Raw genomic sequence first — 16962 nt, 5'->3', positions numbered from 1 at the left:
ATTAACAGTTATACCGCAAAACATGTTATACTATGTTTGACGTACCTAGATGCTGTTTGGTACATTCTCAGTATTTTTAAATCCACTTTTCTGTCATTTTAAACCGTACTGAGGCAAAGTGGATTTGGGATCATGACCTTACAAAGTGCACGACATACAAAAGTTTGTTTTGTTTAACGACACCACTAGAGCACATTAATTAATTAATCATCGGCTATTGGATATCAAACATTTGGTAATTCTGACATGTAGTCATCAGAGAAAACCCGCTACATTTTTACTAATGCAGCAAGGGATCTTTTACATGCACTTTCCCAGAGACAGGATAGCACATACCAAAGCCTTTGATATAATAGTCGTGGTGCACTGACTGGGACGAGAAATAGCCCAATGGGAATCGACCCCAGACCGACTGCGCATCAAGCGAGTGCTTTACCACTGGGCTACATCCCGCCCACGACATTGGATGCCAAAACACTGGTCCAAACGAGGTTTCTCTTTGTGGCATCACTGTTTGGACATTGATTAATGAGTGCAAAGCAACAACTGTTGAAATATTTTAAAAACCTGTCTTGTGCGGGTTTGTGTTTGTTGAACCAGTCTTAGAAATAGTAATTTGTCTATAGTCCGTTTGCGGCAAAATTGAACCGACGAATTGGCATGCAACTCCTTTATATATATATATATATATATATATATATATATATATATATATATATATATATACTATATAATGTTAATGTTAAAATTCATATTAAAAAACATAGTATTAAGTTTTAAACTCATGCCAACACTCATAACATTAAAACAAATCTTAATAAATTCCCAAGAAATTGTATAGATTGAAGCTCATTTCAAATACAGGGGTGAAGTCAAACTGAAGGAACAGCTAAAGTATGCAGTTTTACCAGAAGTAATAGATAATCCTGTACATAGAAATTCAGAGCAGAATGCGGACGCTTCACCTTGTTTGTTCCACCAGTTGCCTTCGTAGTAGAGCGGAGAATGACAATTTGTTTCGGTTTAATGCCCCCCCCCCCCCGCTCACCCCCCACCCCCCAATTTAAAAAAAATAAAATCATAAAACTATATTATAGCTCATTTAAAAACTTATTATGGTGGCCAAATATCATTACGTTTTTATTTCAAAAACCCATTTTTCATTTTTATGGTAAATAACCTTTTAATTCAAATAACCTTTTAATTCCAATAATCATGAAAATTATATAATTTCTACATTATGTTTTAAAAATGAGTATATTCATGAAAAATACTTTTTTTTACACACAATTTTTCTGATCTTTTCCGATTTTCTATTTTGAAAACTGGTCTCAAACATCAGTTGGTTATATCGTAGTTCATTTGAAAGCTCAGGTCAGGTCATAGGGCTTTACGTGCACATTCAGAGCATGCTGCTGTAGCGCACGTCTTTTGAAAGCTTTTTACATCTAGTTTATTATAGACCCTGGTGTGTTGGCCAACAGTGGTCATAGTTTTTGGGAATATCAAGTCACGAGATCCAGTATTTTTGTTGTTGTAAAAACGCATTTAAAAAATATTTTATTGGGGCGACATAGCTTCAAATATTGTAACAATTGTGCATTTTGTGATCAAAGCATAAGGCATGGTAGATATGTAGACTAATATATAACGATAATTTTAAGATGTTGGGTAAGCTGAAATCGTACACGTGTGCGCATGCGCAATGCCTTTAAATTGACCCAGGGCCTGTGTCTACCGGCTCTAGACTTCAAGGCAATATATTGGTTTTGATTGAGAATTAATAGTATTCATGTGCTGGAATATACTGAAAGTTGCAATTAATACCAAATTAATTGACACTGTAGGTAGCCATCGTGAAATTGAAAATGACTACCTAAAAATACATAACGGTTTTGTCATTGAGATTTATTACTATAACTGGTTTCAATAAAAACATAGTTGTGATAAAAACAAAAACATACCAGATATGTAAACTAACAGATAATAGATATTATTTTCAGATATTGTATCACCTAAAATTAGACCTATAAGCGTATGCGTTGTGGTGTAATACCTACGTGTAATCGATATGCACACTAAACCCACATAGGCATATTTATGAAAAACTAATTTTAAAAATAAACATTTCCCGACCTTTTCTAATTCTGACGACTTCCCCTAGATCGAGTTACCTATAGTCCCCCCCTTATTGATATGTTGTAGGGGAGGGCTAGAGAGGACTGAAATACTTCGGCAATCGTCGACGGCCGAATGGTAGCCAGCTACTGTGTCTAAAATACTCATTTCCCCCTAAATCTGATGTCACAGAGCTTAAGTGTGATTATTCTCGAGTCCAGTCATGACATTAAAGTTACATGTTGTTAACCAGTACCAATGCTACTCGAAGAAACCCGACGCCTCTATGCGAAACGAATCTGCGCTGTACTTTCTTGGTGTGACGTGGAACAAAATGTGGCACATTAAAACGTTGGCTTGTCGTATCATATGAGCATCCATGTCCCAATAAAGGTTGCACATTATTAGCATCCGTCATTATGGAATTGTTATAGTCTAGTCCTGCAGAATGCACAAGAAAGCAGCGGCATACAGTGTGTACAGTGAAGAACCAGTGGTTCCAGGTGTCACAGTTTCTGCTAGTACTAATATGTCTATTCATTCACTTACGTAGCCCAGTGGTAAGCGCACGCCTGATGCGCGATCGGTCTAAGATCGATTCCAAGTGATTGGTCCATTGGGCTATTTCTCGTTCCAGCCAGTGCACCACGACTTGTATATCAAAAGCCGTGGTACGTGGGATGGTGCATATAAAAGATCCCTTGCTACTAATGGAAAAATGTAGCGGGTTTCCACTCTATGACTATGTCAAAATTACCATATGTTTGACATCCAATAGCCGATGATTAATAAATCAATGTGTTCTACTGGTGTCGTTAAACAAAAACAAACTTCCATTCATTTACCAGCAGTAAGCTACTCACTGTTCCCTACGCGGGGCCATCCAAACATCACCATGAGCTAAAATATACCGTTTAGTCCTTTTCCTCTTCCATTGGGAATGGGATGGGAAACTGTATTAACGTGCCCCTATCCAAAAAGGTTCAGGCACGCCCACTACGGATTTAGCCTCTGACTTCGCCAGTGACTAACTCCGGAGCAGGAGGGGGGGGGGGGGTAAGTTTGAAGTGGGCGGAATTTGGAAAAAAGCCATTTAGTAAGGTCAACGCGAGCGCGGACCAAATAGCAGACACTTCGTAAACTTGAAGTACACCGAGTGGGAGCCGTGCTCTGATTGGCTGAATTTCGATTCCTCGGTGAAGCCTGTTTTTTACCTAAGTCTACAAAGAGTAACTGCATCCAAAAACATGTCCGGACTCTAAAATTTAACCCAAAATAGTTAAGACTGCTCGGCCGAAAAGTTTTCAAGGTGATTTTGAGCAATTGAACGGGCGCCAAAGTAAAATGCGTTAGACTACTTATAAAAAAAATAAACATAAGAATTTTGAACTGCTTCCAAAACGTTTAAAGTCTAACTAGCCCAAAAAGGAGGTTGTTACCTGTCCTAGCAAAGGTTGGCGTCTACGGCGAGCCGATGAAGTTAGTGACGTCGAGGTGTGGGAGATCCTGCCGGTAGGGGGAGACTGCTAGTAGCTTGATGATGGGGCTATATTCGCTCCCCGCGATGGTTTTGAGGGCACGATGTAGCGAAGGGTTGTCCATTTCTTTAAGTAGCAGGGCTTGGTGGTAAATCCCCCTCCGGCGAATGGTGACGCAAACTGCGTTGAGCCCCCTTTCATCCCGGACTCGGTGGACGGCGAAGTCCCCTTCATCAGGCTCGGTAGGTAGCGGATGGTACGCCTTGTGTTGTGGCTCACTAGTGAGTTGGCGCACGTCTTCTAAGTTGGTCTTCATCAGCTGATGGTACCGCGGATGAAGTTTGCTGGCCTGAAGCGTCCATGGTTCCTCTGGTTGTTTCTCTGGCTGTTTCTCTGGATTCGGCGGTTTGGTGGGGCGACTTGGCTTGGCTGGTATGGCACTCGAAGGAGTGGTCGCCTTTCTCTTAATTACAGCCGCTCTTCCATTGAATCTATTTGGCAATAGCATAATTTTTGCGGGTGACTGTTTAAATTGTCAACTGCATTATTGCCCACATCCACAAATTGCTGATCATGATGAACTACAGGAAGCAGTGAAGTATGTGAGATATTAGTCGATATCCAATGGCTGTTGGTTTGCATGGCATGTATCCTAAGATGACATTGTATTTTCGACAATCCTCGAGCACTTGTTATTTCTCACCAAGGACGTTACACATGAAGCTGAAAGAGGTGCTTCTTACTATAAAATAACCTAGCACACTTAAATTCAAAGAACTGTGTAATTGTAATAGCATAAGAAGTCTCCGTAAAATGTCAAAATTAATTGGGATAGGCAGACATCTTCAATATCATTTGATACTTTTAAAAATATTAATTTGTAATAATCTTTCTGCTATATTTGATTGTCACCATGTATCGTAATTTTTATGTTTTTTTATACTGTATATACAACGAAGAACTGTTGTTATCTTGTCACTGTAAATACACACTGTACAATAATTCCTCATTAGGCTGTCGTTTGACGGTCTGAGTGTACCGAACTAAAGTTTCAAAGTAAAGTTTCAAAAGGGTTCATTTTTAATATAACCTGAGGCACATTAGTATAATAGTGAGGTTGATGTCCAGCTGTCTTTGAGCTTGACTCACAGGAACAAGAACACCAATGAGTTGTGGTCAAGTTTTCATACATGGCTTTAACGTGCATAAATGATACACATAGGTACATCACGGCACATGCGCACGCCCGAATATTTTTAGGAAACCAATATCTGAAAAGGACCTATAGATATATTAATTTACATATCTGCCAAGTTTTTATTTTGCTTTTATTACAACTGTGTTTCTATTAAAACCAGAATTATAATAATTGTAACACATTTTAAGGTAGCCATTTTAAATTTCAAGATGGCTACCTACTGTGCGAATTAAACTGATCTTAAGTTCAACTTTTAATACATTCTAGCACATAAATATTATTTATAGACATCCTCTATGCTCATTAAACCCCCGAATACATTGCTTTAACGTCCATAACCGGTGGACACAGGCCCAAGGCCAATTCAACATCACTGCGCATGGGCACACGTGTGCGATTTTAGGTGACACAATATCTGAAAATAATCTCTATATCTATTAGTTTACATATCTGGTATGTTTTAGTTTTTATCACAACTATGTCTTTATTGAAACCAGTTCTAGTAATAAATCTGAATGACAAAACCGTTATGTATTTTCAAGTAGACATTTTCAATTTCAAGATGGCTACCTACAGTGCGAATTAATTTGGTATTAATTGCAACTTTCAATATATTCCAGCTCACGAATACTAATTAAAGACGCTCTCAGTTCTCAGTAAAAACAATATGTTGGCTTTAATCCCATTGGCGGTTGACGCAATTCAACATCACTGCGCATGCACACTCGTGTATGAATTCAGATGACCTAGTATCTGGACATAATCTTTATATACTAGTCTATACATGTGCCACGCTTTATGCCTTTATCTCAAAATGCACAAATGTTACAATATTTGAAGCTATGCCCGTCTACAAAAATATTTGAACTAGATGCGTTGTTACAAAAAAATTACTGTCTCCTGACCTGAAATTCCCAAAATTATGACCACTTTTGACCACCACACCAAGGATTATAATGACCTAGATTATGTAATAAGCTATTAAATGAACTACGACATAGCGATACGGCGTTTGGGACCAGCTTTCAGAAAATAAAATTTCAGAAAAATGTTATGTAAAAACAAAAATCATGAATATGTTAATTTTAACATGATTATTGGAATTAAGTGGTTATTTAACATCATTTTAAAATCTTTGCTGATCATAAAAAATAACAAATTAAGAGATATAGCTATTTATTTGGAAATGTGGATTTTAAAATTAAAATGTGCTCGGTTACTGCGGGAGTGGACTTTAGATGACTTTTTGTACGGTGTTTTGCTTATTTTTCACACAGAGTTTTGACATTTTTACTGATGCGGAGAAGAAGACAAAACAAACAAAAAATAGAGAAAAAACCTAAAACTCATATTAACAATGAAGCATAAAAACAAATGTCATAAACATACAAATTAACATAGAGTTTAACATAATAGGTATATTTGGACGTCTACTAACACGAAAAGTGCATTAATGCTATTTATTTATGAAAATGAGGTTTCCTGATTATTATTAGTTTAAAATATTTAACGAAATGCTAATGTATATATGTATATATATTATATATATATATATATATATATATATATATATATATATATATATATATATATATATATATATATATATATTGTACTTAGAAATAAATACCGCAATTATGACAAAAATATCTTATTTATGGCTACATTTGATTATTATAAATATTAGAAATGCTATGGAACTATTGCGATATGGATACGGAATCTTGTCCATTTAGAGTGTAGAGTTCCGGACTTTTCCGATATTTGTCTCATAATTTTTGTGTTGTTTGTTTCAGAGTGAGACAAAGAGATGCAAATATATACATGGATTATTGTATGAGCGGGAGTGTCATACACAATTTATGGAACGATTTTATTCCTTGAACGAGAACGAGGGGGTATAAAACAATTCCCACAAGAGTTCCATAAATTGTGTGTGTCACTTAACAAAATGTGATTATTTATTTATTACCTACAAACTGTAAACAAGTTAAGTATGATTGTATTTGCTACAGAATTGATGCTAATATTATGCAGGTTATAAAACCGCTTATTTACTTGCACAGTAAAGAGTTCCCATCTATATGAGTAAAACAACATAAATCCAGATACGATTCATTTATTTGTTCATTCAATTTAAATTTTATATTTTCGTTAATGACAGTCAGTGTCAAAGATACACCGATGAAGTTAATTTCACTAATTGTAACTGTCGCAAGCTTGCAGCTGCTATGCAAAATAGCTACGTCAGCAGTGTACTATATCAATACAGTTAGGACATATGGTTTTGTCGTTTAATTTAAAATTCTTCAAAAACAACAGAAAACGAGCTATTAAAAGTAAAACATTATAGTTGGCCAACATATCAAATATTCTTGTTTTTGGGGTGGGGGTAGTGAGCCGCCACATGCCCGTCATGGCCTTCGCATCTTCGGCACTCGCCAGTTTGGGCTAGGCTGCATATATTTTGCCCTCCTCAACACCCGCTGCACCCTTAAACTATATGGAACCGTGTAATTCGCTATGTTTTCGTCCAAACAAGACCTATTCGTTTTATGCAATTTAAATAATGTAATTAAGTTTGGTTGGCCCCCTTCGATGTAAAATCCTGACTACACCAGTGCGTATATATGCCATACAGACAGTATGAAATAATACAATAATTATTTAGCAGTGTATTGCAAACCATACAGTGAACCCACTCTAAACTGAACACCCACGGTGCCAAGCAAGATGTTCGGATATAACGGTATCATCATGTATGTGTGTGTATATGTACATACGCAGGCCCATAGAGCCGATATTTGGAGGGGCACAGTCTCTAGCGAAGGAGGTACGGTCTCATGTGTGTGTGTGTGTCTGTGGTTGTGTGTGTGTGTTTGTGTGTGTGGTGGGGCATAAGCCACATTTTTATCTTTATTAATATAAGAGTAGGAAAACAAAATTTAATGTAGTTTTTCGTCAAGTGGGGCCTAATGGATGCGTATATGTGTATGTCTAATTAAAGTTAACCGAGGATTCTTCTTCAAACGACATTTCATCATCATTTCAGACAAGTCAAAATATCGTGATGATAGGCGTAAAATGTCATAACCTATAAGTGTCTATCGTTCAAATGCTGTAACATTTCTGTCTGAATTAAGAACAGACAAATTAGCATTTTATGACATTTTTAGGTAATATATTTAACAATAAATGCCATCATATCATGTAAACACATATTTGTGTTACTGCATGGGGCCTACAAGCTACGCGGTCGATTCCGCCTACGTGCACGAAACAGTGAACAAACCTAGCACTGGCTAGTATGTATTGATGTATAAATATCTACATATGGTATGTATATCGGGTTTGATTTTTACATACATATATATTAACGCACTGCCACGTCAGTAATTAAATCCTTTTTGGTCTCACAAATTGTCTCATGTCGTTGCTGAGACTCGAACCTATGGCACCGAATTGCCACAACGTTATTCAAAGATAGGCAAACAGGAATAAAATAGCAATGGATACCTCTCGGATTTTACGTTGACGTGGAACACGACTATAAATGAACTAAACTACGGTATCGAGATTTATGTGTGAGGTGATAGCAAAATGACGGTACGGAATAACCTCCTGACAGCTTCTATAATACGGATATCTTTGGAGTAAACCTTTTTTTTGTTACGGCTTTGTGTTGTTGGTTCAGTTCTTTAAACATTTTAAGAATCGATTACTTTTAAGTAAAACATGTCAATTACTATATTTAGGGACCTGTAGTAACTTAGTAATAGAGTGTTATGGAATCATCGCTGAAAAAATAGTGGAGCGTTGAGACAATACAGTGACGTAACAGGTGTATTTTAAAAGCAGGTATGATTCAAATTTAATTATAAGTATTGTCAGGTACGGCGGACCTGGGAGGGTGGGGGAGGGGGGGGGGGGCGTATCGTGGTAATTCTGAATAAAAAATATGTTTGGTAGTACATCTTAAGGCAGAGATGAATTTTACTTGTAGAATGCAGGAAATTGCATTTAAGGACATCTAGTTTTCAAAATGTTACGTAGGAGCATGCCCCTAGAAACTTTACTTTGCGCCCTCGGTCACAGTCAGCCCCTAATGTCTACATGCTTCCGCCGTGCTTGATTGTCTGGGGTTTTTTTTTTATGTTCATCTGGGTATGAAAACTTACGTGAGAACCTTTTGTGGATGATTTCTCTTTTTTTTCATACCCAGATGAACATAATAAAAATAATAACCGGCCTCGGTGGCTTCGTGGCAGGCCATCGGTCTACAGGCTGGTAGGTACTGGGTTCGAATCCCAGTCGAGGCATGGAATTTTTAATCCAGATACCGACTCCAAACCCTGAGTGAGTGCTCCGCAAGGCTCAGTGGGTAGGTGTAAACCACTTGCACCGACCAGTGATCCATAACTGGTTCAACAAAGGCCATGGTTTGTGCTATCCTGTCTGTGGGAAGCGCAAATAAAAGATCCCTTGCTGCCTGTCGTAAAAGAGTAGCCTATGTGGCGACAGCGGGTTTCCTCTCCAAATCTGTGTGGTCCTTAACCATATATCTGACGCCATATAACCGTAAATAAAATGTGTTGAGTGCGTCGTTAAATAAAACACTTCTTTCTTTATAATAAAAATAACAGACAATGCTTAAATATTTTGTGTAGGGCACACGTGCACAACTGCTCAAATAAATCGAAATGCTGAAAACTTACCAAACGTTTAAAACAAAGTTTTAACACACACAAAAACCTAATCGTATGGTACCTTTAATGTACTTATTATTTTGTTGTACAACTAAATAGTAAATTGTCAGCAAAAATGTAACAAATACCATGACATGTACTGTCATGTCTGTGGAATGGCGCATATAAAAGCTCCTTTGCTTCTATTCAAAAATAGTAGCCAAAAGCGTAGCGGAAGCTGGTTTCCTAATCTCTGTAGCCTTTAACCGTTTGTCCGACGCCATGTAACCGTAATTAAAATGTGGAGAGCGTCGTTAAATAAAACAGTTCTGTCTGCCTGTGTACACATGACAACACGACGTATTATGCGGGTGACCATGTTATTAAAGTTTGTCTGTGCAGCTTATCTTACTACTGTAACGAATCTATGCTTTGAAAGGTTGATTTATTTGCTGTTAAGACCCTTCTAATATGGAAGATGCTTCTGACGTGTCACCAGCACTGAATAATCTGTCGTTAACTAGTGTAGGCTACCTTGTTATCATTTGACCACGGGAATGTTATCAAAAGCTCCTCCTAAGGCGATAACAATTATTTTTGGTGTGATCGTGTCTTAGTTCTGAGCCGTATAATCGCGTTTTCTTGCGGCGCCCACCTCAAGAGAATACACTGATCTGGTGTGTGCGTAACCAGTGTCTGTCTATCAAGCCCAGCTGAAACTGTGGCTTCTCACGTCAGACATAACAATACGTGGATCAGGGTAGTCGTTCACAGATTTCGCAGTACTTGCTGACAATAATCGGTGGGAACAAATTTGGTTTTTGTTTAGAGACACCACTAGAACACATTGATTTGTTAATCATCGGCTATTGGATGTCAAACATATGGTCATTTTGACACAGTCATAGAGAGGAAACCCGCTACATTTTGTTTCCATTAGTAGCAAGGGATCTTTTATATGCACTATTCAACAGACAGGATAGCACATGCCACAACCTTTAATGCACCAGTCGTGGTGCATTAGCTGAAACGAGAAATAGCCCATCAACGGGGATCGATCCCAAAACCGACTGCGCATCAAGCGAGCGCTTTACCACTGAGCTATGTCCCGCTCTCGGTGTGAACAAATGCTCGTCTATTAATGTTTGAAGCGCTGGTCTAAAACAATTATTTCAGTACTCATTGAGAGAAAGACCGGCCTCGATGGCGTAGTGGTTAGGCCATCGGTCTACAAGCTGGTGGGTACTGGGTTCGGATCCCGGTCGAGGCATGGGATTTTTAATCCAGATACCGACTCCAAACCCTAAGTGAGTGCTCCGCAAGGCTCAATGGGTAGGTGTAAACCACTTGCACCGACCAGTGATCCATAACTGGTTCAACAAAGGCCATGGTTTGTGCTATCCTGTCGGTGGGAAGCGAAAATAAAATATCCCTTGCTGCTAATCGGAAAGAGTAGCCCATGTAGTGACGACAGCGGGTTTCCTCTCAAAATCTGTGTGGTCCTTAACCATATGTTTGACGCCATATAACCGTAAATAAAATGTGTTGAGTGCGTCGTTAAATAAAACATTTCTTTCTTTCTTTCATTGAGAGAAAATAATAAGGCGCACTATTAAAATTTAGAACGGGCATTTAAAAAATGTATTAACAATGAATAATATATAAACCGAGCCAAATAACCACGATATCAAAACTCAGTAAACAGGTATTTTTTATCATGTTATATTTTTGTAATGTTTTAATAAAAAACGGTATAGAAACTATTAGTATTACTGTGTAGAAACTACTACCGAAAATCGGACAATAAATAGCATGTGCCCGAAAGCATCTTGGGAATGACATAGCCAGGCAAACAAGTTATATCTCCAAATGTTCAATAAAATACTCGCCTGTTACACCGTTATCTAAACCTCATCAAATAACCACGATATTAAAACGTAGTAACCTGATATTATCAAAACCTGTCCTTCTGTAAACCGGAATTCCCCCAAAACCGGACATTGTTCTTGGTCCTTTTCAAAAACTTAGTAGGGAACTTACCCCATTAAACCGGATATCTCTTAAAACCGGACATTTTACTTGGTACCTTATGGTGTCCGGTTTAGAGGGATTTCACGTCATCTTATTGGTTGGAATGTCTTATCTGATTACTTCACTTTATATTGGTACTTCATCTTATATTGTTATTGTTTAAAACCAAAAATATAATTCAAAATAAAATATGAACTTTTTGTTCGTTTTAAGTAGGTTTTAAATTTATTTATAAGGATTGTCTGTTGTTTTTTTTACGTTTATCTGGGTATGAACAATAACACAGAAAGAATCCGCAAACTTATGTGTGAACGGCTTTCAGTGGGCATTTAGGATACATATAAACCACGATGACGCTTTTCTATTATTAATTTGCAGGTATTGGCACTTAATCTGTACAAAGTATGTCACCGCTCTACCGACTTCATTTATCATCCGATTTCATGAAACATCGCATATAGGAATAGGATCATGATATCTTGAACGAGTTCGTGTTTCGCCTCTCTGTGTCAAAAAAATTACGACGCTTACCGACTTCGAAACTTCACATATAGGAATATAACGATATCTTGGGCGAGTCCTCGTGTTAGCTGTCATTCATTCATTCATTTCAACTTATTTTCGTGCTTATATCCAACTAAGCTTCAAGCACGCTGTCCTGGGCACACACTTCAGCTATCTGGGCTGTCTGTCCAGGACAGTGGGTTAGTGGTTAGTTTGTTAGTTGTTAGTGAGAGAAAAGAGGGTGTAGTGGCCTTACACCTACCCAATGAGCCCTTAAGAACTCGCTCTGGGTGGGAGACGGTACCGGGCTGCGAACCCTGTACCTACCAGCCTGTAGTCCGATGGCTTAACCACTGCGCCACCAAGGCCGGTTGTTGGCTGTCAGGTGTGTTGATAGTATGAAGTTACATAACGAATTCAAATGGCACAAAACATTTTAAAGGCAATTTACAATATTATTGCCAACCCGCAAGGGGATTTGCAGCGTTTACGAGGCCTTGTTTTATTTATCACATCAGCTAGTCCCCCCCCCCCCCCCACCTCTAAAAGCCTTTTATAATATTGTCAGTAGTTGTAAATGTCATAGAAACGATGTAAACCACTTTACGCACTGTTTACTATAACAATACATTTTATTCACGTTCACTTTAATATCATTTTACAATCCATTTCTGTTTGTTCTGTTAAAAAAATCTTTAATGAATTGTATAACAACATGTTATTGCAAAATTTAACAAGGAAAACACAACATTCATTTCATTGATTTCAACTTATTTTCGTGCTTATATCCAATTAAGGTTCAAGCACGCTGTCCTGGGCACACACACCTCAGCTACCTGGGCTGGCTGTCCAGGACAATAGATTAGTTGTTAATGGTTAGTGAGAGATAATTCGGTGTAGTAGTCTTACACCTACCCATTGAGTCGTTAAAACTCGCTCTGGGTGGGAGCCGATACCGGACTGCGAACCCAGTATCTACTAGCCTTATATCCGATAGCTTAACCACGGCACCACCGAGGCCGGTGGGAAACACATCAGTTGTGTCCGCCAAAGATGCCGTCTTATGTAGTACCGATAAGGTAGTTGGTTTGTATGCGCCAAATCGCCCAAGAATATATATTGCACGTTACATCAATGCATGATGATTTTCTATGAGTGCCTGCTGGGGTAATAAAAATACATTTCCACATGTAAAATGTGATTGAATCATCTTAAGATCATCATTTATAATGATTGAATTACGTTTCGCAAAGAAAAGAAATTTTTTAAATATATAAAAAGATCACTTCATTCAGGCGCGGATCAAGGGGGTTGTTGCTAAAGCCTACCGCAGACGAGAGCTATCAGCTGAGCAAACGGTTTCTTGAGACTTTTTCCTCAGCTGATAGCTCAGAGCAATTTTACGCGTGGCTAAAAATATCAAACACGATAGATATTTTCCACACAACCACGAGAGACGAAAAGCTCAGAAAAATCGACAAAAAGGTCCGCTAGGGTCATATTTGTCCCCTCCCAGGTGCAGACCTCGCTACGCCCCTGCATGTGATATCTTGGGCACTTTGCTATATAAAATGTGTTAGTGTCCTTTGGAATATTGTAGGTACCCTTTTTAAACACTGGACCCTCCCTGGAAAAAAATCCTACATCCGCCCCTGCCTTAAAATGTAGTTAATCATCTGAATTAAAATCATCAATGCAGTCACAACCCCTTTTGTAATCGACTTTTAATAACAAGTCAGTAATGTATTTAACTGTGCCTAATTATAAACACTTTAATAACAAGACGGTAACGTATTTTCTATGCCTCATTATAAATACACTTTAATGTGTTTTGTATTCGACTTTTTAATAACAAGTCGGTAACGTGTTTAACTGTGCCTAATTATAAACACACTTTAATAACAAGACGGTAACGTATTTTACTTTGCCTCATTATAAATAAACTTTTTAATGTGTTTTGTAATCGACTTTTCCAGAACAAGTTGGTAACGTATTAACTGTACCTAATTATAAACACACTTTAATAACAAGACGGTAACGTATTTTACAATGCCTCATTATAAATACACTTTTTAATGTGTTTTGTATTCGACTTTTCAATAACAAGTCGGTAACGTATTTAACTGTGCCTAATTATAAACACACTTTAATAACAAGACGGTAACGTATTTTACAATGCCTCATTATAAATACACTTTTTAATGTGTTTTGTATTCGACTTTTCAATAACAAGTCGGTAACGTATTTAACTGTGCCTAATTATAAACACACTTTAATAACAAGACGGTAACGGATTTTACTGTGCCTCATAATAAATACACTTTTTAATGTGTTTTGTAATCGACTTTTTAAGAACAAGTTGGTAACGTATTTAACTGTGCCTAATTATAAACACACTTTAATAACAAGACGGTAACGTATTTTACTATGCCTCATTATAAATAAACTTTTTAATGTGTTTTGTAATCGACTTTTTAAGAACAAGTTGGTAACGTATTTAACTGTGCCCAATTATAAATACACTAATAACAAGACGGTAACGTATTTTACTATGCCTCATTATACATACACTTTATTGTGTTTTGTAATCGACGTTTTAATAACAAGTCGGTAACGTATTTAACTGTGCCTAATTATAAACACACTTTAATAACAAGACGGTAACGTATTTTACTGTGCCTCATAATAAATACACTTTTTAATGTGTTTTGTAATCGACTTTTTAAGAACAAGTTGGTAACGTATTTAACTGTGCCTAATTATAAACACACTTTAATAACAAGACGGTAACGTATTTTACTATGCCTCATTATAAATAAACTTTTTAATGTGTTTTGTAATCGACTTTTTAAGAACAAGTTGGTAACGTATTTAACTGTGCCCAATTATAAATACACTAATAACAAGACGGTAACGTATTTTACTATGCCTCATTATACATACACTTTATTGTGTTTTGTAATCGACGTTTTAATAACAAGTCGGTAACGTATTTAACTGTGCCTAATTATAAACACACTTTAATAACAAGACGGTAACGTATTTTACTGTGCCTCATAATAAATACACTTTTTAATGTGTTTTGTAATCGACTTTTTAAGAACAAGTTGGTAACGTATTTAACTGTGCCTAATTATAAACACACTTTAATAACAAGACGGTAACGTATTTTACTATGCCTCATTATAAATAAACTTTTTAATGTGTTTTGTAATCGACTTTTTAAGAACAAGTTGGTAACGTATTTAACTGTGCCCAATTATAAATACACTTTAATAACAATACGGTAACATATTTTACTATGCTTCATTATACATACACTTTAATGTGTTTTGTAATCGACTTTTTAAGAACAAGTCGGTAACGTATTTAACTGTAGCGCATTTAACTGAAGCGCAAAATACATTTCTTCTTTTTTTGTTATTGGTTATGGTTATCGTATATAAGACGTTTCTTACTTGTACATGTTTATGCACGGTATTCTAGATACAAAACATCCGGCCCTTTCATCGCTTGGCAACTAGATGTTAGTCGGTGATTATGGGAAAGGAAAATCTCAACCAGCTTCCTGTTAGCAGAATAATGGAATTAACAGGACACAACAGCACATACCACGACATTTAAAACAACACTTGCAGAGCACTTTTGACGATCGCCCTACCAGTGATTGTTTGCATTATTATTATTTTTTGGTTTCAGGCAGCGATCAATATAAATTTAGTTTTAATGACCATGTCCTGCATTGCGATTGAGAAAGAAACCGGATTTCGATTCAAAAGTTGAGGAGTTAAATTCCTCATTCATTACAGTGTGACGTTTTTTTTCAACCTAACCATGGTGGTATTTTATATAATTACTCTAATAATGTGTGAGGCGCAAGATGCTGCATTCGCTGAAGAGACTTAGCGTCAATGCGACCTATGCAGGTCAAGCCCGATAGAAGCTACAAATTGATGCTTGTTTCCGGCCGTGATGACGTCATTTCCTTAGAAATGTATTCACTGTATTTAAAACCATCTTTATTCATCGACATTAAGATCAGACAAACGAAGACCCAATGAGGGAAGAGAAATATCAAGTATTTGTGCCAATTGGTTATGGAGAGACTATTGATTTCATTTCACCACAAACTACCAACAGTTTGTGAGATCATTAAACGAGAACGTCACCTAACGGATAAACAACAAATTTGATTTTCACTTCATTTCGCAAAGCAATTGCAGTATTGTTCTCATTAACTCGTGGTAATTATTCTTATCAATACTTTTGTTCGACATGGAGAGCGCATCTGAACTCCGTGATAAACAATTTCCGGGTTTTCTCAGTCACTAAGTGGTCTTTAATGGAACACGTGTATGCTAAAATCTCATCTTGTTTTCCAAATTAAGCTACACCGAGACGCCCATTTCGACGCACTAGCTCTGAACAAAAAGATACTATTTGTGTATACAAGGGTTATTGTGTTTTGCACGGTACATAATTATACAGGAGTTGTTTCGCTTGTAGATTCGAACCAGAATGACATATCGACCTAAACGCATACTACTAAGCTACACGTACTCGTAACGGGAACTCCAACCATATCCACCTACTGCAGAATGCCCCTGATAATAACTCTAAGCTGCATGGGTCTCCCTTCCAACAAAAACAACAACAACAACACCACAACTGGTACATCAAATACCATGCTATTTGCTATTCTGACCGGCCTCGGTGGCTGTGTGGTCAAGCTGACATAAGGCTGAACAGATGAACTATCATTCAGTGATGTTCCGATCAGCTGAATCTATCGAGCATTACACGATACAGAAAGAAAGAAAGAAATGTTTTATTTAACGACACACTCAACACATTTTATTTACGGTTATATCACGTCAAACATATGGTTAAGGACCACACAGATTCTGAGAGGAAACCCGCTGTCGCCACTTCGTGGGCTACTCTTTCC

General features: G+C 37.2%; 1 protein-coding gene across 1 annotated transcript in view; it reads left to right on the top strand.

The window, feature by feature from the left end:
- Window positions 1-16962, top strand: part of LOC121372059 — a 75835-nt gene that overhangs the window by 22998 nt on the left and 35875 nt on the right. The gene's annotated exons all lie outside the window — the stretch shown is intronic.

Source organism: Gigantopelta aegis, chromosome 4 (genome assembly GCF_016097555.1).
Source record: "Gigantopelta aegis isolate Gae_Host chromosome 4, Gae_host_genome, whole genome shotgun sequence".
Lineage (NCBI taxonomy): Eukaryota > Metazoa > Mollusca > Gastropoda > Neomphalida > Peltospiridae > Gigantopelta > Gigantopelta aegis.
The sequence above is the reverse complement of the archived record's forward strand: the minus strand, read 5'-3'. Positions and strand labels throughout refer to the sequence as shown.